Raw genomic sequence first — 27260 nt, 5'->3', positions numbered from 1 at the left:
AGTCGTTTGTGATTGGCTTGATTAAAATGAAGCCTGATCTGTCCTTTTTTTTATTATTATTTTTTGTTTGTTTGTTTCTTATACTTCATAAATGTTCATTTTAAGTTGAATTTGTAGCTTGGACTTTAAGGTAGCATGGCTCTCTTTGCTGTAAGTTTATTTTTTTTCCCATTGTACAGCAGCGTACCGCTGGTGAATGTTACACATCTTGCTAGGCTAGTTAAACCATTGGGTAATTGTTGGTAATAACGACCTGAAAGGTGTTCGGATTTCTTTTCTTCCCTGCTCTGAAGCCTAGGATGCTGTTTTCATCTGTAGTGTGAATGAGGGCTAGCGACTCCAGCCACAGTTACCTTCCTGTTTCGTTTCTGCCATTCACTCAATGCAACGTAATCAATAATAAAGCAATATAGTTTACTACATTTTTACTGAAGGCCAGCCATGGTTATGTATGATATTGCATATGAAACTGTTTACAAAAAAAAAAAAAAAAAAAACCAACACTAACTCATAGCTGTCTTTTATGCTATGGAAATGTCTCTTGGGTGGAATTTTCTGAATTATTTTTTTTAGTGGTTTGGTTTGTTTTTTTAAGCAAAATAGTTCAAACAGAAAACTGAAGTTAGTGTAAGGCGAAGAGACAGGATGCATCGAAGACACACCGGCAGATCCCGGTCTGCGCACAGACACTGTAGAGTTTCATACGTACAGAATCCAAGTCAAACCCGTTGCCGTGTGCGAACACTACGTGAGGAGATTCTGTAAGCTAAGCAATACTTTAATACTGTAATAAAAATTACCAAAAAAAAAAAAAAAAAAAGTAGTTTGAGAAAGTAAATCTTCGTGATCGGTTCTCGGTTCCCAAACAGTCCGACTGTGTTGTCTCGAGAGAGCTCCGTGTCCGAGCAGGGTGAAGCCCCGGCAGCCTGGGGGGAAGCAGGACTCGCCCGTGCGCCCGGCTCTCTGTTCTGTACATACTCGTAACACCACGCGTGGGCTCGTGTGTCGCGTCGACCGTCGTAGGTAGCAAATCCCCGTCATTCTCTGTTGTACGAGGTCTGAACTCCATCAGTACTAGGATGCAAGTCTAAGCATTTCAGGTGGTCATAAATGTACCTAAATAAACTATGGCACAGTGGCAGGCCTAGCCCTTCCTTTTATACTTTAGTATGAACTGATGAGAACTTTGGTAGTGACTTTTTTTTTATATATATACATATATATATGTATCTATATATATCAAGCATCTTTCAGGTCTCTGTGTATGGCTTTCTAAAGCCCTGTTGTAAAATACTATGTGGATGGGGGTCTCTCACATCACAGATGTGGAAAGTATAATTTTATATTTGTATTTTCAAATAAATAAGTTTGTGAAAGGTTTCCATCCTCTACTGTGGTCCAGAAATCAATGTGTTTGTCTGACGAAAAAATACAATAAACTGTTTTGAACAGATCCGTGGCGTCCCTTTCATTCAGGGGGTGACGTGTTTATTCCTGGGTTGGGGGAGGCCAGTGGGCAGCCCTGTCCCCCCTCCTGCTTCTGCATGGTGGGGCTGGCCCTGGGGAGGGCTGGAGCGTCCCTGTCCCCGTCCCCTGCGCAGGGCTCCACGTCTGGTCCCTCGTGCCGTGCAGCGCCAGGCACCGTGTTGGCATCGCGTCCTTGTTCCAGGGACCGTGTCCTTCCCTGGAGAAAGGCCGAATTAAGGGGGACATGGCAGCAGTGCTGTACCGCTGCCAACGCTGCCAGCCCCTGCAGGTGCACCAAAGCGTCGTAAAAATAACCCGGCACGGGAAACATTAGGTAAAGGACATCAGTGACAAGTGTCACCATTTTTAATGGCTTTCACTCAACCCCCATGTCCCCAACACGTGTCCAAGTGGTGCTTTGCAAGCCCTGATGGAGGGGAAGAGCTTTACTCTGTGGCTTAGGAATATTTCTGTCTAGGCATCCATCGGTGTATCTGTTTAGCAATCTCAGTGTGCCTCGCAGAGATACCTGGTGGGGAGGGAATCATACTTGTTTTGTCCTTGCCTTCCCTTTGCGGGACCAGCCTTGGAGGGGAGGGAGAAGCTAGCTGGGGGACACGGAGCAGCGTGTCTTTGGAGGGGGGAAAAAAAACCCCAATTTCCCATGAAGAGCAGCAAACCTGTCTGTGTGCACCCCAGAGCAGCCTTCGGCAGCAGGAGGAGGAGGAGGAGGGAGATAAGTCCAGACAGTTTGCATTGGTTTGCTCTACAGACCCAGTTTTAGGCTGTGCCAGATGGCAAGATGCCGTAGTGAAGGGCAGGAGGGTTTCTCCAGCCTGGTTTAGCCTCATCCCTCCCTAGATTTAAGGTTGCTGAGCAACTTTTCCTACCTGGGAAGGCTGGACCCCCACCAACCCCAGGCCACCCAGCTCAGGGCCCTGCCAAGAGAGGAGAGCAAAAACCTCACACAGGAGGGAAGGAAAACGAGCCCAGGCTCCCTGTCCCAGGCTCAGCTCCAGGCTCCTGTGACAAAAGGCAGCTGAGCTCGTCCTCTCCGTGGCGGCACTAAGCCCGTTCTCAGGAAGGGCGGCGGATGGCAGCGTGTTCCCAATCCAGTTGGATAAATGTCTTCGCCCCGCACACACACTCACTGTTTATTTTTCTCATTAGGAGCGACACGCGTTGTCTGGCTTTGCACCCTCTTTGCAGCACAGATATTTCACCAGAGGATGTTTTACTTTGGCATGTGGAGCGGAGCCAACTCCCCGCCCCCCCCCCCCCAATGTCTTAAATATTCACATTAGTTTGCCCAAGACAACACCAAGTCCCGCAGGCAGGGGCACCGCCACGACGTCTCGATACAGGTTTGGGCTGGGATGGAGGGGATGGTCCAGCCTTACCAGCCCCCACAAACCTCTCCACCCCAGCAGTCCCCACCACGGGCATCGCCGCTGTGTCAGGCCCTGCCGCGGGGACGTGGGGCGGGGGAAGCATGGGGGCTCAGCCGGGAGCCTGCCGGTGAAGGTCAGCGCACGGCGGGACGCAGGACGGGTTCCTCTCTGGAAAGCAGTCAACACATCAAGCCCTTAATGGGATTGGTGATTAGTGGAGCACCGAGGGGAAAATTAGATTAGAAAAACAAATGAAAATAATTTCGGAAGTAGTGTTTATTCGGGGTGGAAGGAGCTTCCACTGCGAGGGCTGCAGGAAACGATTTGACTGCAATCCAGAAGAAAAGGAGCGCAGGTCTGGAGTACATTAGTGTGGTGGGAGGCCGGGAATAGCAGCCACTTAACCCTGTCATTCAGCAAACATTAGTGAATTATGAGTGTATTATATGTTGGGTTATGTGTTTTGTGAAAAGCCCGGAGGCTCGCTATATCTGCACTAAAATGTTAGCAGGGGTCTGTGTCAAAATGTAAATTTTTATACCGACTCCGGAATAAAAATAAGATTTTGTGTTCGCCTCCCAGCTACTGAAACCAAATTGCAGCCAAAATCAGAGTTGTAAAATAAGCAAAAATTTCCCTTCCCTGTCAAATTAGTGCCCCGATAAAGAAAACAAGGGATATAAATGTGATTTACGTCCTTTCCCTCCTGTCATAAACATTTATGACCGAGCCGTAACGATGGGTTTCAGGAGGCAGCTGGGGCTCTTTGGGGTTTTGCAGCGTAAGCCATGCGGTGGGCATTGGGAAGCCGAGCCCAGGGGAGCCGGTGCCGTGGCACCCGTGGGGGGCAGGCGAGCCCCCGCATCCCTGCGCCCCCATCGCCATCCTGTGCCCCTGCCCCAGAGCCCCCCAACCCTGCACCATGGGCGGCACAGCTAGGTGATACCCCACTGCAGAGGAGGCTGCCCCAGCTGTCCAGGGCACACAGGCAATATTTCCTGGGTTTATTAACCTGCGGCACAGACATAAGCACCCTCCGCCGGTTTGGCAGCGCTGTATATCCCCCATCAGGCATCTCGAGGCTGCAGTTCGGCAGCAGAAACCAAGCCAGCATTTATTAATTATGAGCTTAAGCACTTCCTTTCATGGCTATTTACAAGGGCCTCCTCATTATTAATAAAGAATTATGAAATAAAGGGGTTTTAAAGCTCATTTGTTCCGCAGGGTACTGATCCCCGTGGCGGGCACGAGCCCGGGTGCCACCCGGCACGCAGCCCGAGAGCACCGAGCGCCGAAGCCCTGATTATAATTACAATCCCATCCAAAAAAAAAAAAAAAAAAAAAAAACACCAAAAAAACCCCTTTATACTATTCTGCATGAATTTATTTTAAATATCATAAGACATGAATAATGACAGCAGGCTTTACATTTCGAGGGTTCCTGGCTGCGGTTTTCAGTTGGTCGTGCGGTGATGTCAGCTCCTGTGTATAGAGAGATACTTGTAATTCATTAGCTATTTGCAAAGGGCACTGATACTTGACTTCATTTCTGAATCAGTCGAAGGCTGATTTCCCTGCTATTTACCTCCATGGCAGCAGCTGTAATTAGCAGCGGCGCAGGCTCCCACGGGCCGGGCTGGCGTCTGCCGCTCGCGTCCGCTGCTCGGTAATTTCTGGTCTGCAGGGCGAACAAAGGAAATTAAAGTTTCCTTTTTGTATGAGTGCAAGAGCCCGGTCCTTGAAGCCGCTTTATCCCGGGGCGGCAGTGAGCCCAGGTCACCAAACCCTGCACCCAGCTTGACCTTACCAGCATTAATAACTAAAAGCACAACAGGGCTGATGTTGCTCAGGCACGTCCCCGTCCACCGCTGCATTTTGTGCAGAGGCAGCTGGCACGGCCCCGCAGCCGCAGCGCCTGGGGACCAGCCAAGGTCCCGGTGCGGGGCCGGTGGCGGTGACGGCGTCCAGCCCGCACCCCGCCTCTGCCGCTGGGTGCTAATTGCCGTGACATATTGAGTGGCACTCGCCCGGGGAGCGGGCAAGAGGAGCCTGCGTGCTGCTCCTGCTCGCTAATAATTACTGATTAAAAACTAGTTAAAACGGCAATGAAGACTGAAACGTGCATTAACCAAACGACCCCTGTCTCGAGCCAGCCGTGGAGAGACGGGCACAATTATGAAATCATCACTTGCAGCATCTCCAAACACTAACGGCGGCTTGAATTTCCCCAGGATTTATGGTGATGCCGGGGGCTCGGGTGCATCGCAGCTTCCCACCAGCCATGCTCAGCCGTGCCGGGGCAGTGCGGTAGGAACCAGGGCCACAGAGCCAGGGGGTCCATCTGCTTTTAACCTGTGCAATTAAACCCCTCACTTTATTGTCTTCTAAACAGGGGAGGGCACAGTGAGCGGTATTAATCGTTCACCTGGGCAGGAGCAGGCTGCTCGCCTCGCTGTGTGCGCGGGGCAGGGGTGCATGCGTTACAGCTCAGGGTTTCACTGCTGTCCCACCCCGCCCCAAGCCAGGGTGCCTGTGTGGGCACCGCCAGCTGATTCGGGGCGATTACCCCCACAGCCCCTTCAGGGCACAGCGGGGTCTTGCTTCCCACCAGTGTTCAGTCTTTAGTTTCCCCTAATTTGAAGCATGGAGGTGACAGAGACCCGAAGAGCTCTCACAGAGCAATCATGCAGGCGGATGGAGTGTAAATAAACCTGGGTGTGCATGGCCAAAGGAGGGTTCTGGTCCTTGCTGCCTCGTAGGATGCACACATGGTCCTGGAACTCCCCATGCCCCCCAACCCATCCACGTCCCATGTAATAACAGCTTCATCCCCAGCTCCAGGCTGCCACGAAACCAAGGCAGTGTTGGCCAACAAGGTGGGAAGGGCGCTGCCTCCTGCCCCTCAATGGGAAAATAGCGAGGCAGTTGCCGCTATTTCTTACACACCCCCCCCAACCAGTCTCTTCACTCAGAGGTAAAACTCTTTTCTGCCCAGGAAACAGCAGCAGGATCTGCCCCTTACTGGGTCCTGCTTTCCAGAAAGAGTCTGAATTAAAATCATTTTTCCTTCCCGGTCGCTGCACTTCACTCACAGCTCCTGACAGCTTTGAAAATGGGCCCAGCTGAACTCATCATTTCGTATTGATTTGGGGTTTTTCTACCCTGCCTTGGCAGCTTTGCACCGAAGGTGTTTCCAAGTGATGCTGAGAGAAAGGCCGCACTTACCCTGCAAAGCCCTGCGGCAGGCTGCTCTGGAGCCCTCCCTCCTCCATGGCTTTCCCGGGTGTCCCAGGAGCCATGGCGGTGGGACAAGAGGCTTATCCTACACCTTTAATTTAACTACAGCTGTAATTCATCCTGCAGCAACCCAGCCCACATGCCCACCTCACTGGGCTGCACCACAGAGATGTTCCTCCCCGGGATCCCCCCATTTCTTTGCACCCACTTTTTCAAGCCCACTTGTCACAAAAGCAAAAGTTTTCTCCTTGTGTGTGTTTAAGCAGGTGTCTTTTGACCATGCTTTGGAGCAAGTAAGTTTGAATCAAAACTCTTCAGTGTGCATCGCAGGCTGGCTCGCCCACCTCCCTCCAGAGCCAGGGTACAGGGGCACCCCAGGCCCATCTCCCAGAGGTGCCCGGTGCGCAGCCGGCCCCAGTGCTGACCCTGCACCCATCCCTCCAGCATGGCACAGGCTGCCCCCCCCCAGCCCGGCTGGGGCACCAGTGCCCCTTCCCCAGTCCTAAAGCCCCACGCTGACCCCTGCAGCCCCCCCTCACAGCCCGGCTGTGTCACCTCCTGCGTCTAAAGACCACCTAGCAATTGTGGGCACTGATGTAACATAAACATCAGCAAGAACAATAAGCATGCGAAAGTATGTACTTTTGCCCTTTTAAAGCCTGCGATGCATTTGAGCCACTAATAAAACTGCTTAGGATTTTTATGGGGCTTTGCATCTTCAAAGCAAGGCAGTATTTTCCTCCTCCTCAGCCCCTTTCATCCAAAGAGCCGACGTGCTGCCTACCATTCTTTCACCATCTTTTTTTGATGGGTGGGGAATTCCTCTTTTTCATCTTGAAAGAGCAAGCCTGAATGGGGCTGCGGGCTCCAAACTCCCAACTGCCCACTGTGGAGCCAACGCCACATCCCTGTCCCCCTCCGCCCCGACAGTGGCTGGGTAACACAGCACCCATTCAAAGGATGCCTGAGCTGAAATGCTAAAGGGAGGTGAGTACCCTGGAGGGATGCAGCACCCACGGCCAGGCTCAGCATCACTGCCTGGGCACTGGGCTCGAGCCACAGGCAACCCACCCCGCCCCCAGCAGCACCACAGGGCTCAGGGCATGGGCGGCCGCTGGGACATTAATAACCCAGCACTGACAGCACATGCCGGTCCGAAGGACACGCGTCCGAGCTGTCAATATTGATAGTCGTGACACTGTGCAAATGCAACCTCTCCGCTTTATGCCCCGCTAGCGCTATCGATCTGCGCGCGGCAGCACCAGGAACATCCCAGGAGTGTGGATATTAGTAGGTCAGGCAGCGGAAGGTCACCAACGCAGCCCAGCCCCAGCGAGAACCAAGAGCCATAACCCTTTGCTGCACTGGCAGCCTGGAGCCCAACCGAGGGTCCTCCTGGCAGCTCACAGTGAAAAGTCTGCTCTGCACAGCCTCCTGTGCATTGCAGTTTGCATCAATCAAAATAAAACTAGGTCCCAAATGTAGCCCGTAGCGAGTGGGGAGATGAAGGTATTCCACCCCAAGCCTTCAGAGACGGTGCTGAACAATGCTCTGCCATTAGCAATCAGCATATTGGCGCGGCATCACGGCCCGCTTCATAGAAAATCAAGAGGCAAAATAATTGAGTCAATAGCGATACGAAAGGATTGCTCCTTCAGCCCTATTCTTGTGCTAACAATTCTTTGGCAGGGCTGAAAATTCAAAAGCTTGGGGAATCAAAAAAGAATTGATTTGATTCAGAGCTTCAGCCTGGGCTGTATTTAACACATCATTTTTGCTTGCTCTACATATAATAGAAACTGTTTGAAGGCAGAAGGGATGCCTTCTGCGGCAGAGAGGCAGGGGAGAGCAGGAAGCATGGGAGCAGGAGAATATTCTCAATTTGCTGGTTTTTGAAGAGCGGCTGGACCCACGCCATCCCCTCAGGCTGCTGACGAGCCTGGGGGACCCTCCCCACGCAGTGACACCCCTGGAATCCAAGTCCCCCGAACATCCCCCCGGCACCAGCATCTGCTGAGTCTGGCTGGGCTGGTGGGTAAAATGGGACCAGAGAAAATGAAGGGAGGCAACTAGTGATGCGGATCAGTGCTCTGTGTCCTCTCTGCTTCACAGGAGCTGCCGCTGCCTCCATCCATCAGACTCAAGGGCAGCCACTGCACTCTAAGGGCACAAGAGGCAGCACTAGGGACTTTTGCCCTTGTGAGAAGGCAGAAGGGGCCTTTTGACCCCTCCCGTATCCAGGTCCTGGCACTAGGTCACAAATATCTTCCTCCCACAATCAAGTGGCAACAAGTAAAAATGTGCAATTCCTACCCAAACGGGTGGGCGTGCTGTTATTCCTGGTGCGGGCATGAGCTCCCCGGCAGGTCTGTGGGTGCTGCAGCACCACGCCGGTGCCCATTTTCTGCTCCCCTCCCAAGCCACCACCTCCCCTGATGGCAGCAACCATTACCCAGCACAGTGAAAACGTAGCAAATCTTAAAGAGGGCCAAGCCAGGCTTCATTTAATACCAGAGGAGCAGGCAGGTGCCTCCATGCCTAGACGAAGGAGCTGCAAGGCACCTTTCTGCCCAGGAGGGATGGGACGGGCACAGCCTGGGACCCTGCAGCACCCCCACAGCAGTGCGGCACACTGCTCACCGCTCCCCGGAAAAACTTTCAGAGTTGAACTCTTTGCACTAGGAAGTATCTCTGCCAATTATCTACTTCTCAGCAAACACCCACATATATTTTCATGACATCTGAAATCTTTTTGGAAGCTCCTTTTCCCCTGCTTTTTATCTATCGCCCAGCTGGCAGCCAAGCCCCACACAGCCACTCACTCACTCCCCCGCCCCCGGTGGGATGGGGGAGAGAATAGGAAGAGTAAAACGTGAGAAAACCTCTGGGTTGAGATAAAGACAGTTTAATAGGTAAAGCTAAAGCCGCGTGCGCTAGCAAAGCAAACCAAGGAATTAATTCCCTCCCTCCCACGGGCAGGAGGTGCTCAGCCACCCCCAGGAAAGCAGGGCTCCACCATGCACAACGGTGACTTGGGAAGGCAAATGCCATCACTCCAAACGTCCCCCCCTTCCTTTCTCTTCCCCCAGCTCTATGTGCTGAGCATGACGCCATATGGTGTGGGGCATCCCTGGGGTCAGTTGGGGTCAGCTGTCCCGGCCGTGTCCCCTCCCAGCTCCTTGTGCCCCCCCAGCCCCTCGCTGCCGGGGTGGGGTGAGGGTCAGAAAAGGCCTTGGCTCTGTGCAAGCTCTGCTCAGCAGGAACTAAAACATCCCTGGGTTATCGACACTGTTTCCAGCATAAACCCAAAACAGAGCCCCACGCTAGCTACTATGGAGAAAATTAACTCTATCCCAGCCAAAACCAGCACATATAATAAAAGGGGCAGAAAACCACATCCTACTCCAGCATCCCACCTGCACCCCAGTTACAACAAAGACAAGTGCACATTTGCCCTGAACGCCAGCAAACACAATGGCAGTGACCACTTGGAGAGGTCCAGCAACAGGACAAAACCCCTACCCAAGGCTGTTCTACAAAACGCACACACGCTTCTTGGAGAAGCCATTAAAACATCAGCAACGCCAAGACAATTCCGAGCATCCAGCCTTAAGCACTCTCAGAAAAATCAAAATTAACTGCAGAATAAAAGCCAGTATCAAACACCCTGGGCAGGGGAAGGAACACATGCTGAGACCACGCCAGCAAAGTGCATTTCTCTGCTCACTGTATAGCACCCAGAGATCTTTAACTTCTCTGTGCTGGAGCCCCTGCACCTTTAAGGCCGTTATACCCCTAATGCAGCCCGGCTGCTGGCACAGCGGGGACACCCAAACCGCCACCCGGGCAGCTGATTTGATGTGTTGACAAGCAAGTCATGTTGCTATAATAAGAAGTGTTTATTTGAATAATAAGGTCAGGGAGTTAAGTAGTTGGTATTCCACTCATATGAAGCAGTTTGCACAGTGTCACTAATAATTAAAGGGGTTTTTTGACTAATCTAGTTGCTCTTCCTAAATATACTCTACTCTGTTCAAGAAACTCATCAAAGCAGCAAAGTGATCTTCGAGGTTATTAATCTCCTTTGCTCCACAGCTGGAGCAAATTTATTTGCTTGAATTAGCATGTAATAAACTTATAATAAAGCTGCCATATCCCTCTCTTTAGAGATATAGTTTGTGTAATGGGTAGTTAAATCTAGGTAATGTACCAATAGTCTTTAGGCTCAGAGATCAGAGGCAAAGAAAAAAAGTAGAGTATCGCTGTGTTTTCTCCGGTGCTGGGGTTGCAATAAGCTTTCTTCCAGGTCAGGCTGCCAGGAAAAGTCAGCCTTGTCAGACACCACCGGAGGGAGAAGGGTGGGGTAGAGTTTTCCTAGTGGGAATTCCTGGCTTTGGCAGCATTGCTCCAGGCTGCATCGTGGAGGAGAGGCTGCTGGACCCCACCAGCGACCCACAGAGAAACAGAGCTCAGTGACACTGCAAAGCCAGCCAGGTGTCCCAGCATCCCATTTAGTCTCCTCCCAACCAGAAAAACAGGAATATTTGAACAGCAGCTCTCAATATTGCGAAGGAGGGATGCCCTGCAAACAGGCAGGTACCTTTCCCAGCCACCAGAGGAGAATTAGCCCCAAACAGCAGGCTCAGGGCTGGCAGTGAGGGGCAGAGCCCTGGCCACAGCACCCACGGTGCAAAGACCTGATGGAGTGGCAGCAGGTGCTGGGCTGGTACCAAACCCACTAACGTCAGCAGGACACACAGCGATGGAGTGTTTTGAGTCGGGCTGAACTTAGCACAAGGTGTCTAAGCAAGAGGAATTAATTTGCTTCAGTTCGCTAAGTTGAGCCTTTATAGGTTGCGGTTTTCCTCAAACAATAAATCCTCTTGCTTCTTCTTCCTGTGTGACACTTGCTGCACGATCTTTAAATAATAAGAAATGGGCAGATGTAGACTAATGTGGGTAGATATCAAAGTTCAGTAGCACGGGGAAGGCTGGCCCCCACCCTTTCTCCTCAAAGGTTATTATTCACAGAGCCTGGGCACTAAATAATTTTTCTCTTTCTCCATTTTAGCTCTTCTCTGGTTTTGCTAGAGCTGTTCTGCACTGGAGAAGGGCCTGGGCGTTAGCCAGAGGTGTCAGAGGTGTTAGCCAAGGTATTAAGGAGGTGTCAATGGTGAAATAGCTGGGATTACAGTGAAGTCTAAATAAGGTGTAAAATAAAACCAAAGGTGATAAAGTCGTTGATAAGAAAAGCTGGAGAAAAATAGGAGTGCAATTACTTTTCATCCTGGTTGTTCACTCTCACAGTGCATTATCTGTGGCTTTGCAAAGACTTAAGTAAGATTTTTTTCCCCGCTGTATGGTGTGCTCTCCCAGCAGTGCTGCAGCTCGCTGGTGCTTGCACAGCAGCAGAGCAGCCGGCACCTCCTCACAAGCCCATGGGCACCGGGCACAAGCACCGCATGCTGAGGAGATGCTAATGGGCTGCAGTTTCCCAGTAAGCCATACTGGGTTTTTGGAGGAGGCTGCTCAAGCTGGGCTTGTGTTGGCTTTCCTATGCAGCTCTCCAGCCAGACAAGCCGTGTCTGACAGTGTATGAATTAAGCACATGAAATTCCCATGTGCACTTTGACAAACCTCGGCAGCTCCATCCACACATTCATAGATTGTCTCAGGTTTGAAATACTCATTCCAGGCAGATTTCCCTGCTCTTCAGGGCTTAGAAAAGATCCCATCCGGATTAGCTGGCCATGGTCCCACAGGGAGCAAGGCCCAGCATCTACCCACTGATTTCAGGCCATATTTTTGCAGTCTATCGTTTATTTTCCTGTACAAGGCTCCTGTGGATGATCAGTCAGAATTGCTGATGTTTCTCCTCGCTCCTCCTAATTAACACATTTTAAATTCATAGCTTTTAAAATAATAAGAGCTGGAGCATCTGTTCACGATGTTCTCCAGGACACATGCCCCTTCCCAAACACCATACGAGTTTCAAGACGTGCTGAATTCCCCTTTCCCCACCAAGTATCGGCATTACCCAGGGGAAGGGCTCCACTTACACTGAGGAGCTTCATGCCTTCTGCCCTTCTCTATAGCTTGATGCTCCCCACCTGCTTCCCAGCAGCAGAAGGCTGGGTTGGCACCCTTTCCCACCAAGGAGCAGGGCGCTGCCCACCCAAAAATAATGCTTATGAGCTGCTGCAGAGCTGCCAAGGCCAGGGGGGCACCAGGGCCATGTTCCTTCTCCTGCCCTCCAAGCACAGGAGGGGTTTCATCAACCATATACCACAGACATCAGATGTAGGTTTCACTCATCTTTGCAAAACCCATGACAGCCTTCAGCTGGGCTGCTGCCCTCCCCGAATTAGCATGTCCTGTTGGAGCAACAGGAGCCCCCATGCACAGTCAGCCCCCAGCACCGGGCGGCTCTGGGGTCCTGGGGAAACCCAGGCAGCAGTCCCTCCCTGCCAGCACGCCCACACCCCACCCACACCCCTGCTTTTCTTCCCACGCCGGGCAGCCTGAACAGTCACCTCCTCTCCAAGCACTTTGCCATGCTGCTGAAACACTGGGAAATCTCCCAGGCAGGGAATGCCAAGCATTCAACAGCTGGAAAAAAACACGTATTTGTTATTAAAATTACCTCCGTCTGCACATATGTTTCCCTCCAACACATGCTTTTATGGCTCCCTTGACACTCTTTTCCACCCGGAACTTGAACTTAAATATACCACCAGGATGTTTAAATGCCTATTTGCAAGACCACTTCCCCCAGCCCCTGCAGAAGCTGACCCACGGCCTGACCTGCCCTCTGCTTCCTCGCACCTCAGCATGAAATAGAAACATTTCAGTCAATCTCAGGAAGGCTCAGCATCTTCACAGAGGTTTATGTTCTTCAGAGAGAGAGGGACCAGAATGCAGAGCCATGTTAAATGCTCGCCTTGCCCCAGGGCTCAGCCGCAAGGATGCTGGAAGGGCTTAACTGGTAAAGTGAAGAAAAGCATCTACTATAAATATTGCCACAGCAAAGCTCAACCTTTGCCCAAGAAAATGCAGGGAAGTCAAACAATCCGTCATTGAAGAGTTTTACCTTGGCTCTGCCCTCTGAAGGCCAAGTGCAGGGCTGACTTCGCTGCTCCAGCTCTCTCCCAATGCTGAGGACCCCATCCAGCAGCAGTGTCAGATCCACAAACAAACCCCACAGCACAATGCACACTATTGCAGAGGGGTGGGGGGAAATGTCTCAAAGACCTACATGCTAAGCAACAAAAATTATTCACTTACTGCATGTCATCATAGAGCAATTATTTTATTCCCATGGCAGCTCTGGCATCTGAAGTCCTCTCTTTATTAAGAGCGCTTAGCCCCTTGCAGCTGGCTCCGTCAGCTCTTCCCTTTGCGGTGCTTCAGACACCCTCGTTCGCGTGGGGTCAGGTGAAGCAGCCCCACTTGCCCTTCCCAAAGTGCCCCCACCAAGCGTGGGTCACGTCCACTACCAGCCCAGGGACCTGCCCAGCTCCTTGGGGTCCATGGCTGCACTCACATCAGCCTCGGGTCAAGACTCACCTCTTGGAGTGCCCTGTGTGTTTTGCATTGTGGTAACAGGGGATCCAGCACTTGGAGCTGAGCATCTCATCGTGTCAGAGCCATCCCAGCCCCATGGAGCTCACCACCCAAGCAGAAGATGTCCAAGCATGGGTTTCACCACACTCTGCCCACCAATGGTCAATGAATTTGATTTCACAGCAGCTGGAAGAACGAGGACTCACAGCTCTCCCACCTGCCACGGGCTTGCTGTTTGACCTCAGAAGAACCACATCCCTTCACATCTTCTGTGTCTGCACCAAACCTCTTCATACTTGGCCAGAGGATGGACAGAGCCACAGTGACCTGCGGCAAGAGGCAATCCCTGACCTTACCCGGGAGCTGCCCACCTTCCAGCTGCCTCCCCGCAAGCCCCCTCCTCCTCTAGTCCTTATCCAGGGATCAAAGGGGCTGTTCTGGGGAGGAGACCCAGGCTTTGGAGGCTTTTGACCTTCACAGGGCACATGCTGTCACACAGTGGGGAGCACAGCCCTTGCCACCAGACCCACAGCCCCGTATTGTCTGGGCTGGGAAAATACAGGTATTTGAAGAGGACGGTGTCAGTGAGGACCGGTCTCTGCCTGGCTGTCAAACCCAGTTGTCACAGCAAAGGGACTCACCTTCTCTGGCAAGAACACATCAATCATCCTGACAGCCCTTAATCAGGCAGAAGGAACTTGCTCAGCGGCTCGGCAGAGGATGGAGGGCTTACGCTTCCCCCCACCCTCCCCAAAGGCAGGGAGCAAATTGTGTAGGGGAAAAAAAAATAATGCAAGGAATGATTCCGGATGGCAAATCAACAAATTAGCCTTGATTACTATCCGGGTCTCAAAAACCTTATTTTTCTCATGCTCGTCAGCTCTATTTGTCAAACTATTTTGCTCCTGCAGTGTTTATTCCCACGCTGGGCAGCTGGAGCTTGGTGCAGCATCCCATGGGGGAACCATCCCAAGGTTCCCAGGCAGGGGGTCCCCATGATGCTCCCATGGGACCTTCCTCTTGTAGCTGGAGGCTCGGTGGGGCCACCTGCAAGGATGGAGGTGCCTTTTCAAGAGCCAAAATGGTGCAGGAGGATGCAATGATAGCACTCTGCCAAGATTCCCCAGCTCTGGCCTTTGAAACAAGGAGCACTTCGTGCAAGATACAAACCAAAATGATTTATTTTTTCAGTAAAAATCCAGAGTAATAGTTCCGGTGAGGAAAAAAAAAAGTTATTTAAAAAGACATTCATCTGCAATTCTTCCACTGCCTTGAAGTGTTATTAACTGATTGGGTTTCATCACATCTTACTTTGCTGCTGTGGAGGCTGATTGTCCCGTATTTGCATTTCTCTTGGACAAGCAGCTCCGCCAAGCTCCCACACTCTTGGCCCCCCTCCATGGTGGGCATGGGGCTGTGTTCCCCGGCCCGAGCCCTGCCCCTGCGCTCTGTGCCCTGGGAGGGCAGCGGGAGCTTAGCTCTGTCCTACCACAGATAAGCCGTCAGGAATAGCTCTACAAGGATTCCTAGGGTCTGTGGCCATCTGGGGCGCCACCCCCTGGGGCTCCCCCCTCGCTTGAAGCCCAGGAGCTGGGAAGCAGCAGCATTTCAAACATGAACTTTTTGGAGTTAATTTGTTTTGATTCTTTTAAATGGCTCAAAACTCCCAGGCAGGCTGGCATCAACAGTGAAGGCATTTTAAAAAAATGGACGAATACCACCAATAGATGGATGTGCTGGTCAAGTACGACCCAGGCGAGATCAGGTGCATGAGCTTGGCGTACCTTCCCCGGTTATCGTCTTCATTAATAATGTCTTTACTCTGAATCTATTTCCATCATCGCAGCTTTGCAATGTACACCACAACACAGCCCACCGCATCCTGCTGCTATTTCAATCTTCTTACAGTGTAGCAGGAAAATAAGTGAGATTAAAAACCAACAGAAACAAACAGCCTTCACTTTATTAGGGCGGGGGGAGTTATTAAAACACTTGTTAAACACGAAGATCCCAGGCAGAGGAGAGGCAGGAGGGGACGTGAGCAGGCTGCAGTGGGAAGGCAGCAGAGGCACCACCAGACCCACAGGCACCCCAGCACCTCCCAGAACCAGCCAGGTCTGGTGGCCTTGTGCGTGGTGGTCATTAGAGGTGGGGCATTAAATAACATGAGCAACCTGAGGCAGGTGCCCACTGGAGGGGCTGGAGACCTCTTGGTCTGATGGGACCATGCCGAGCGCAGGGAGGGGCTGCTGGGAGCATCCCAAACCCAAACTGGCACCCTCCAGCCCCAACAGCTTCTGCTGCAAATCCAACCCTGGCACCAGAGGAAACAAGATCGGACACATAATAAACCTATGCTTTGTTCCGCTCACCCATCAAATTGTACCTCCTTTTCCATCTCTAGACCTATGGATGGAAAGTGTTTGTGCATGGAGACCATAGGTCCCAGCTGGGCAGAGATGAAGCCCAGCCTCTTCCCAGCACGGTGCACAGCCCCAGTTTACCACCCAGAGCCGTCACCACCACCTCTTACTGGGAAAACCTGAGTTTTATAGAGCAAGGGCAGCAGGAACAGCTCCTTCTCTTCCAGGGCAGCAGTGACATCTTGCAAGTGCTGCTTACGGCAGGCAGCGCATGCCGAAAGCAGCTCTTCAGGGTGGTGTAAGCTCATTGAGATGTCACAGCTCCTCTCCCCAGCATCACCAGGGATGCTGCTTTCATTACCCAGCACTGGAAACTGTCTTGGCTTTTAAGACAAGGGATATAGGGAAACCCATAAATTATTATTAAAAAGCCCAATAAAGTGACTTGTTTGGGCAGGTCCACATTAGCCAGGTCTTATATGCATTGTGTGAACTGCTCTGTCGCGACACACATGTCCCCCAGCCCGGTAGCATGTGACCCACCACGGGCTGGGGTTGTCACCCAGCACGTCCCCAGCACCCCCCCACCCTCACACTCACCACGCAGTGAAGGGAAGCGGCAATATTAAGTGGCTGATTTACATAGTAATCTGCAAGGGGAGAGATGTTCGGGGCCGCAGCTCAGCCTTAATCATAACACTTGTCATATTTGTGCTTCAATTTGAGGGGGGAGGAGAAGGGGAAATAAGGCCTTATTTTTTTGCACATGTTATTTGGTATGAAAACAGGGACCTGCTGCAGCAAATCAGATGCAGCATCCCACCAGCACGGGCCCCACTGACCCCCACAGATGGCTGGATCCCAACACCCCTGCCCCAGCACCACTTCTGTCGTGGCATTCGGGGCTAACCCCAAGGGGGGTCCCACCGGGTCCCCATCCCTCACCCACCTCTGCAGCAGGGACCACACCCCCACGTCAGCACCTGCACCCCTCCTGGGCACCCCCAGCCCCACGGGGCAGCAGGCAGGAGCAGGCACAGAGGGGCGGCCCCGGGGTATGTAGGAGCGAGGGGGCTGCAGGGCTGAGCAGAAAATCACCAGCATTAAATTTTCAATAAAACAGCTGGTGTCATCACACAGTCACAGGGCCAGGCAGCTCAGGTCGCACCCACGGGTGCCTCCACTCTCATCACCAGCACCTCACTGCTGGTTTTACCAATGCATTTCCACCTTTTTTTTAATATAAAAACATTCATATTTATGAACAGCTCTGTCACTACCATATGTTGTGCTCCTTTTCTATATATGAAACAAGCTGTTTTGAAGCTTTTTAATTATACAAAATTGAGCAAAGTCTTAATAGAACAATTAGATAAAGGGGAGGAAGGGAAATAATTTTTCCCCATCATATAAGCAATTGCAAGAGTTTGCTTCTTGCAAGGACTGCAGAGGCGGGTTAAATCTGGGGCATGATCTGTGGTCTCAAGAGGAAGGGAATAAATCTGCTCACCACCCACCAGCACTGCTGGTCCTGCACCAAAAGCCTGGAGTCATCCCTGGGATCTACAATGCTCAGCTAAGAAACAATAAATTAGGAGCTGCTGTTTTGCCTTTCTAACCATGAGCCACCCAGGTAAGGGGTGCAGAGCTGGCTCGGCCATCACAGGTGAAATCCAAATTTCGGGTGAAGTGCTGTAGCTCCAGGAGCCGGTGCCCGCGGCAGAGCCAGCACCTGCACTGCCGCTGCTGGCAGAGAGGCAGGCGGCACAGCACAGACTCCTGGCTTCCCTTGAGCACCAGCGCAGGGGCAAGCTCTCCTCCCAGGACCTCGGTACCAAACCTGAGGGATCCAGGAGGCGGCAAGCACTTGCAGATGCAGCCCAGGGACATCAGCAAGGCTTGAGCCACCACCTCATCCTTCTTCTGACCCTTCACTATCCAGGCTGCACAGTTTCTTTTTCTCATTTAAGCCTGAATTGATTTTACATAGACAAGTGCACAGGGAGTTCTTGCTGCGTACACAACCCTCAACACTTTGGGTTTCAGTGGAGCCATTCTTTACAGCTCCAGCTCATAAACTGAAAAGTCCCCGCACTCAATCCCCTGGCCCAGTCGCTCTTGTGATTGCCGCATTCGCAACCTGAATCAACGTAGATCAGCTATTTCAAACCTGTCAGCTCTTATTAATGTAGCTTGCAGCACGAGCCAACCAAGATAAAACAGCAATTTCATTAGTCTCTATGTGCGTGTGTATTGTGTGCATGCATAATGTCCCACCCCAGCCTTGTTGCACTGGGAGATTAATAGAACACGGCGAGAATTTGGGGGTGGGAGAAGAGAAACCAGCCCAGTTCCAAGGGCTGGGAGGGCAGCATCCCCAAGCAGGCAAGCAGCACAGCACAGGGGGTTCTGCAGAGCACCTGAGCCTGGTGTAGGGCGTGGAGTCTCACCCAGTCTAAATATTAACTACACTAAACAGGTGTGCATTGATGCCTGTGCTGCGGGGGCATGTGCAGGGTGCCATCCCACCAGCCTGGAGCATCCTGGCACAGCCAGCACGCACCAGGCATGCACTGAGTCTCCGCTTCCCAAAACGGCTTTGGCTTCTGGGCTCCAGTAAAACAGCAAACCCCAAAGGAGAGCTGAGCTGCATCCTCGCCACCACCAGCACTGGCTGCAGGAGCCCTGTCAGCCCAGCCCAGCACTGAGCAAGCAGACGGGGTGATTAATATTGAACATAAACAAACAAAACAATTGAAAACGCAACACTTTAGGGGAAGGGAGGGCTGCAGCAAGCCCCGCAGTCCTAAGTATTCTTTTAAATGTACGAAATGCCATCTCTTTAAATAATCAAACTGTACTGCTGCGACTCGGAAATTGCCACCTACGGCTAATGCTCCAATTTTAAACGCATCCTCAAGTCAATCTTTGTAAATTCCACATTAAATATTGATCAACCCTGGCGAGGGCTAATACCGCCTGTTTAGCATAGATGTGCCAAATTCAAACAGCAGCGGCTGAGCCTGAACATTTGCTCACATCCCATCCCAGGCCACGGTGACCATCATGGGCATCGCTCTGCACCAGGGAGGTAGTGAGCTGGGACAGACAGGGGTGTCGATGGTGCTTGCTGCCCACTCACGGCACAAGAGGGACCCCACTCCCAGTCCAGCAGCTCTGCAGTTAATTGGTTTTCATAGAATAATTACAATAATAGCAATAACAACAAGAAAAATACCTATGGGAGATGGAAAAGACAGGGATCATCATGGGCAAGTAGAGAAGAAATTACTGACATGTTCATCACGCTGCCATACAGGAGCAGAAACCCCTCGGGCCAGCGACCGGGAGCATTTCTGGACTCCGTCCTGATGGGAGGCCACCTTGCCCAGCACTCAGCCTGTCCGTGGAGCAAGGTGCTGTAACTGGAAGACAGGACCAGCAGCTTTGACGTTGATCCTGGGTTTTCCTCTTGGGGCCAGGACTGCCCAGGACGCTCCAGGAGGGGTTTGCAGCGTGGAGACTGAGTGTCTCCTCCTGCCAAACTCCTGCCTGGTGCTGGGGTTGTGTCACACCGTTCCCACATTCAGGAGCATGTTGGCTCTGTTCTACCAGACCGCATCATTAAGGTCAGCCCTGCATTAGAAGACCAGGGAAGGTTTCAGCTACCTCTGAAGAGACTTTATTTCCCCTGCATTTTTGAGGATTTTCTTACCTTCTTCATAACCAGCACCTGCAGCCACTGAAAATATCACCACAATGGAAATACAGATATTAATATATGTGCACACGCAGACACTGTGTGCAAACATTAATAACTCAGTGAGCCCAGCCATCGAGGCTGTCTTCACAGGCAACGATAACATCAGAAGCATTTTGCTGGACTGAACCCACGGCCTATCCTAGGCCAGAAGTGGGACTTACCGAGGACAAGCCAATTTCAGTGAGGGCAATGAAGAGACTTCCACTGATCCCAGCAGGACAGAGATGATGCTCATATAAAATTCCCCGTCTCATATGAAGCCTCTAGAAAGAGAAACAGCGTCATTTTTCCTTTCACTTCTTCAGATACCACCTATCACCAAGCCCACCATCAGGACCTGTGAATGTCACTGGCAAGGGTTGCTGCAGCCCCAAGCACAGTGCCAGAGTGACAGCGGTGCCACCAGACAGCCCCCTTTTCCTGCAGGTAACACGGGGATGCTGCTGTCTCCACGAGGATGGATGACCACGATGCGCCATCTCGGTGATGCTTCATCCCACCAGGTGCCCAAGTTCACACCATAACCAGGGAGCTTACACAGGTGAGGTCTTTGCCACAAACATTTCCAGTCATCCCGTCGAGGAGGGGCTTAAGGAAAACACGGTTGTTGGGAAATGATCCCTTTTATTTCTGAATCCCCAAACATCTCGCATATATATGCCTGGGGTATTATGAAAATCATACTTGAAACCCAGATTCAAACTCCATTTCCCAACCACTCATATAAAATTTTCATTACAGATTACTGCCCTGTAGTGGAACAGAGGGCAACTTTATTAGAAGACGCAGCACAGCAGTCTGGCAGCAGGAGAATGAGCCAGTCGACAGCTACAGATATTCCTCTGCGAGATACGGCAGAGTGCTGGAAATGAAACAGATTATATAAAAAAAGTAATTCAGAGCAATTTCTAGTAAAGAGTCAAAGAACCATATAATTCAACATTTATATAGACAAGGCTTCAAGGGAACTCTTAAAAAAAAAAGACAACTGGAGGTAATGGTAAGAAACTCTGGCTTGATTTTTCCCCTTTTTTTTTATTTCTTGTTTAATCATCCCTGCTAGTTTGTGCCATCCTTGGCCTCCAGCAGCACCCTGCAGAAAAGGTCCCAGCTCTCAGGGCCTGTTTGACTGTTGCTGCCTCCCCTCCTCTTCCTCCCCCCCACTCCCTACCTGACACAGGGGCAGGTCCTGTGTTTCCTAACGACTTTTGCCAGCCAGGAGGTAACGTCTTTGTATACAAGCAGGGATGGGGTATGATCTTCCCCAAATGTGCCCACATGCAATTTTCCTCTTCCTCACCTTCCCTCCTTCATTTATCGTGCTATAAAAAGAACAGAAGAAAAGACAATCCATTTTCTCCATGATTAATTAAGGCTGAAGCGGGACCCCGAGGCACAGAGCAGCGGCAATACCTGTATCATTTCCAAGGTGCTGCAGCTGCAACAACGCACTGCAGCCCCGTGACTTTCCCCCGCTGTCGTTTGTCATCGCCTGACACTGATAAAGAGCTTCTCCAGCACAGTGTCTTTGCAGGGGAACATATCCATATCAAAGCTGCTTGGATCATCCTTTTGCAAACTATCTGCTGCATTTCCTGGCCTAGTTTCCTTTCCAGCCTCAAACTCTTGTTCTTTCCCTCCATAAGCCTCCACACCAGCGTGTACCGCCCCAGCCTGCCCCAGACCTCTGATGCTTCTCCAGCACCCAGGGCTTAAAGGCTTTTGGGGAAATGGTAAGGGGTAACTCAGCTTCCACATTGCTCAGCATGACATCTTTACAAACTCAGATTAATGTAGTGCATCAACCCCAAACATGCTCCTGCATTTTAATTGAAGCATGCAGGATGCCTCTGGGGCAGCTGAGTGCTCGCTGCCCGCAGTGGGATGCACGCTGCTCTCCCTACATCGAGCACAATTTCCACAAGCAGAAGTCCACTGGTGTTGGAGGCTGGCGTGACGACCACCGCCTGCGAGCTTCATCTTCTCTGTGGCACCAGAGAGAGCAGCAGCTTGACAGGGAGTGGAAAACGAGTGGCCTGAGCAGACCAGCTCTGCTGCCCTACCTCGGTGTTACGGTGGGTAACACAGGGTGAAACCTCCTCATAGCCCAGGAAAAGATGGGGTCTGCACACCAGCATTCACCCAGGCACAGCACCCCCCAGGAGTGGCTCAGCTGGCAGCTCAGCAGATCGCTGCTTACAGCAATTCATGTTTCGTAGGTCCAAGCATCTCCATCCAGCTTACCGGGATGACATGGGAGGCTGAAAGCTCCTGTGATGAGTCAGGAGCTAGTGGGGATTTCTGCTCAGGCAGCAAGGTTACACCACACGATCTGTCAGAAGAGTTACAGATGCCCTCTGAATAATATTAATATTCCATAATTACAATTCAGCTGCTTATACCAGGCTCAGACTGCCAAGGGGTCCCTGCCCACTTAACCTTGGGGTGATGGATGCTCTGCTCTGGTGCCTACGGCCCCATGTGTGTATCTGGAGACCGGGGCTCTGTTCCCAGGTAGGCACATCCTTCAACTTCTTTTGGGCCTCAACACCTCCATCTTTTAAATGGCATTACTAATACTTCCATGTGCAACAAAGACTCATTCTCAGGCAGCATCTGACATGGGATAGAGCTCCCCAAGACATGGAGATGGAGGTGCTGCAAACAGGTACATGGAGCCACAGCAGCTTGTGGGAGGTGGCCTTGTGAAAACTGCACCTAATTCTCAGCATTCCCTCAAGTCACGGTGTTTGCTTAGTAGAAAAGCAAATACTCACCTCCCCTGAGATGTATTGCAGCCATAGGAGCAAGTTTGTGCAGCCAGAACATGAGCAGTGTAGTTACAGCCATTAGGAAAAATCATCTCCTGGCTTTCAAACAGAGCAATTTTCATCGGGAAGACGTGGGAAGAGAATAACAAGGAACTGCAGCATTTTTTTTCTACAGAGATGCTTTTCTCTTTATGATGGCACTTTAACAAGAGCTTAATGAACAGCATTTTCTTATTTTTGAGAGGCACAGACAGGCCAGATAAAGTTACCAATTCATTAGCTTCCCATCATGAATGTAGACTCCGTATTCCCCAGCCATATGGTCAGCACGATATGCTTCCAAAAAAATGGGGACATCTACAAAGGCTTTATTATGATCAGCCATCATGGTAAAGTAGCCTGTGGTTATATGGAGATGGGGAACATCTTACTTCAGGATTTTTTGGTCATGAAGGAACATGACATGGCCTGGGAGGCAAGGTGACTTTGTAGGACAGGAGCACCCCTCTTACCGCAGACAGGATTTTAGTCACCTTTTGGTCCTGAGCAAAACACAGTCTCCAGAGTGTATACACATCTCCAGGAGCTGCCTGCCTGGGTGGGAGACACAGCATCTGCTTCCATCTGTCCCTAGATAAATTCCCCCTATAACTAATTAAACCTCCCAGTGGGCTGAACTGTGTGTCCAGCAATTAGCCATATCTGAGCTGAAACCTCATCCAGCCACGGGAAACTCAGAGGTTCTCCCCATTCCCACTCCGTGCAGGCCCAGCAACCACAAGCATCGTCTGCAGATGGCATTAGGTGGCCATATGCAGCTGCTGAAAGCAGCAATCTGTAAAAGACGCTCCTGCTCTCACCAAGGCAGGCACAGTGCCACATAAACCCGCGTGAAAAAGCACCCAAAACCAGTGTGGCTAAAAATAGCACCCCGAGACAGCTATAGACTGTGGGGCTTTTATAGGCTTTCTTGCAGGAGCAAGGGAATTTGCTTTGATCCACATGGACCAGACCAAACAGCTGCTGACCCCCACAGAGGGGCACATGGAGCCTGTACCCCACCTCCCTCTGCCCACACACAGCCTGGGACACGTCTCTTTGGAGGCTCTAGGTGGCATCTCCCGCCCCTCCTGAGACCAAACCACCTCCTCTTCTCTCAGCACCACCACAAGCTGCATGCACCTGGGTCCCAAGCACCACAAGTGTGTTTTCTAACAAGCAAATAACTTCTTCCTTACTCTGGAGCTCCGTTTGCAATTCACTGAGACACAGCGGGAGGGTTTGTGCTCCTCCTGCATTAGCTGACCTGTGTCAGCATTTTATTCTGCAGCCCTGTAGGTTTTTTAGTTAAAAAAAAAAAAAAAAAACAGAGGAGTTTTCAAAGCTTTAATGGCTTTGAAAACAACACGGAGAGTTCTCTTTACTGCAGGAGAGGTTAATGATCTCCCTCTGCTACAGAACTAAACTGGACATCATAATAAATAATCATAATAAGATATAAAGTATTACCTGGAGTCATTCAATACAGAGAACAGGTAGGAGTTGTGATGCATTTCCACTATTCAGAGTAACTGCTAGGTGTGAAATTTTCAAAGTCAGGGTAGTCAATTAAAAAATGAAAAGCAAAAGCCTACAATTAAAATATTACTTAAACAGAAAAAAGTTATACTTTGCCTAGCCTGGAAAGACCAAATGCTCTGGCTCCTGGCCTGACTGCAGCCCTAGGCTGCAATGCACAGAGGTCCCACCTCCTCACCTCTCTCCTTCTCCCTGCAGCCCAAGACAAATCTCCAGCAGCGTGACACCATGCAGCCCTGCCGCTGCAGCCCACAGTGGCCCTGCAGGACCCGTCTGCATGGCTGCTCTGCACGGCCAGAGCTGAGCATCTCCTCAGGACCAGCCTGAGCTGGCAGCATCAGGTTGCTCTGAGCTTGACCTTCAGGCAGAGCACATCACAGCACATCACAGCAGCCAGGTCATCACGGAGCGCCCAGCAGGACTGATTTTCCGACGTGCCTCACCTGAGCACATCTCAGAGGGTCTGACCTTCAGAGGACAGACAGGTGCTTGCGTACAGGTCTTTCACACAGCTCCTCTCCCAGCAGTCCTTGCTTTAGTACAACTGTTCTTGGAGGTGCAACTACCTTGGCTACATTTCCACGCGTGGGTTTTATTCAGGCACATCCAAAAATATATTTGCATTGATTGCCAGCAGGTATGGAGGAGATCTTACAGGAGCGTCCCTGTTTGGGTTCATAAAGATCACAAACACATTGTTCAGGCTCCATAGCTACTCTGCTCCATCCCTATGCTAGATGTGAATGTGGTTTTGCTGTCTGCAAAGCCTGGGATGACACGATGGCTACCTAGACTTCAGTGGAAAGCAGGGTTTGAGCACAGACAATAAAAACTCTATCAGAAATATCAAGTGCCACACTGGGGAGCGACATGACCTTACAAACCTCAACACAAGTCAGGGTGACAACCCAGCTACCACCACCCTGCCAGCTGCGCCATACGCGTGGACCGGGAGGCAGGAATCAATCCATCACCAGCGGCAGGAGGCGCCCCAGCGCGGTGTCGGCAAGGGGAGGGGATCGGAGTTCATATCAAATGGCATTAATCACCTTCCCCGCGGCTCTGCGCCTGCCGGACAGTCCTATTAATCAGAGTCGTATCAGCCCTCCAGCCCGGTCGGGGCCCCTTTGTGCCGGTCCCTTCCCATCACAGACAGATAAGATTATCAGTGACGAGTGAGACACCCATTGAGTAACACCAGACTCGAAGAAAGGGATTTTTCCTTTTTTATTTATCCCCCTGTCTCAAAGATGAGCTGTTTCTTGTCTTGTCAAACCACATCCTTTTCTTTAAAGAACCAGCTTTAAGAATCCAATTTGTCAAGCTGGACAATCACTTGAGAATCCATAAAAAGCGTTGGTGACTTTATCAAAAAAAATAAATCAGAAGGTTTTAAACGGTAACTGAAAGGTATTTGAAAATAGGTTGAGTGACCTACATCAATTAATCTTCAGAGAGCCGGGGCTTTGTGCAGCTGAAGTGGCAGAGAAGTGTCAAAGGCTAGTTACTCAGCTTGAGGAGATGGAAGTTATCGATATTTCGCCTCTCCTTTTTCTCTCTTTTCTTCTTTCTTTGTCTCTTCAGAACATGGTAAAGCTATATCCCCTGCGAGGGGGCACTGCGAAGCCAAGAAGGGTTGGGTGTTCAAGCCAAGAAGGGCCGGGTGGTCAGGCCAACTCTTTCCTGGTGTGGTTTTTCCTGCAGTCTTCCCAGTGTCAGTGACAGGGCCCAGACCTGCTCTCCCGCTGCGGTTTCGGGTCCCTCACCGTCACTGCCTGTGGGTGCCAGAGCTCTCCTCCGCCCTGGCCACAGGGACAGTCCTTGAAAGGAGCCATCAGACACGGCTGACACATTTAAAAGCCGCTGGGGAGTGCCGAGGTGCTTTATGATACCTGAGGGTCCAGCCACCTCCATCACTAGCCAGGGCTCAGCTCCTCCTGAAGAGGGAGGAGAGAAGGGGAGAAAAAGATAAATAGCTCCAGTTCAACCCCCGGGCCTGAGCACAGTATTGCAAACTGACAGGAGGACCTTGGGGCTTGCAAAACAAAATGAAGAAGCTGGTAAATGAGGTATTTGGCTGAACAGATACAGTCCCCTGGAACAGCGATGGATTTCCCCACACACCTAATGAAAGCAGACAGTTCCTATTGCTCTTTGCTTTCCAGCTACACTGCCACCCTGAGAAACACACAGCCAAGGGACAGGGTGTAAAGATGCTGAGCCCCAAAGAGCACAATCAAGAGCTAGGGAGACCTAGGGGACACGTGGATGAAAACAAGGGACCAGAGAATTTATTTTTTAAAAAAATACCTTGGGAGGAATCAAAACGCTGGCGTAGAGAAGGGATGCGCTGCCACTCTCTGGTACTGACAGCAGGATGCGAGGAGCTCCAGATGGCTTTTTGTTTTAGTGCAATAAAAAATTTAATCTGACAGGCAAGTGTGGGGCTGGATAATAATAATAACACCACAAATAATTTCCTTTAAAAAAATGAAAGGAATTTAACATCTCAAAGATATCTTCATTTCCTGCAAAGAAAAGAGACTGTTCCTTACTGCAGTTGGGAGCATGTTCATGAGCTTCCAAATGGTATTTTGTTGCAGAGGTATAATATAAGGACACTTTACTCACTTTCCAGTCTGGGGAAATAGATCTGACTTGGAAATCGGCCAGAAGGACTGTAAGTTAGGGCTCTGAAGTGAAGGTGATAACTTTGCCAATTAAATATGGATGTGATTTTTTTTTCCCCCTCTCCTTCCCCTGAATACTTTTGCACTGTCATTAGGTGATGATATAAAGACATAGGCCTCCTGGTGCAGCTTAATTGCTCATATATAGAAAAATGATGAGCTCTGTTGCACTGCACGAGTACTGCCTCGGCTACTTGCTGCCTTATTAATAGGTGATACCAATGCGAGTTTAATTCTTCTGCCCAAGGAAAAACAGAAAGATAGCAAAACCCTCATTCAGCAAAGTACTTCAGCACTTGCTAAACTGCTTTGATGAACAGTGATGGACTTAAGAGAGAGCTTATATTTAATCACACAGTTAAAGTGTTTTGCTGAGTTGGTGCTTGGTGCACTGGAGACAGGATGGGCTTCTTATTAAGTGATCTTGTATTTCCATA

The 27260-nt window shown here is 50.8% G+C and overlaps 1 long non-coding RNA gene across 2 annotated transcripts in view; it reads right to left on the bottom strand.

Annotated features, from left to right (window-relative positions):
- Positions 1-4223: 4223 nt before the first annotated feature.
- The window catches only part of LOC142066016 (uncharacterized), a 38547-nt gene continuing 15510 nt past the window's right edge, over positions 4224-27260 (bottom strand). The window contains exons 3-7 of one of the 2 annotated variants that reach the window (XR_012663599.1): positions 20956-21106; positions 20531-20646; positions 19946-20047; positions 4444-4536; positions 4225-4340 (exon numbers count right to left, since the gene is read on the bottom strand). This is a non-coding gene — a long non-coding RNA (uncharacterized LOC142066016). Of the gene's footprint in view, positions 4341-4443; positions 4537-19945; positions 20048-20530; positions 20647-20955; positions 21107-27260 lie in introns of both variants that reach the window. The other variant, XR_012663598.1, reaches the window with a different exon arrangement.

Source organism: Phalacrocorax aristotelis, chromosome 18 (genome assembly GCF_949628215.1).
Source record: "Phalacrocorax aristotelis chromosome 18, bGulAri2.1, whole genome shotgun sequence".
Lineage (NCBI taxonomy): Eukaryota > Metazoa > Chordata > Aves > Suliformes > Phalacrocoracidae > Phalacrocorax > Phalacrocorax aristotelis.
Note: the sequence above shows the minus strand (reverse complement) of the source record. Positions and strands in the feature narration are given on the sequence as shown.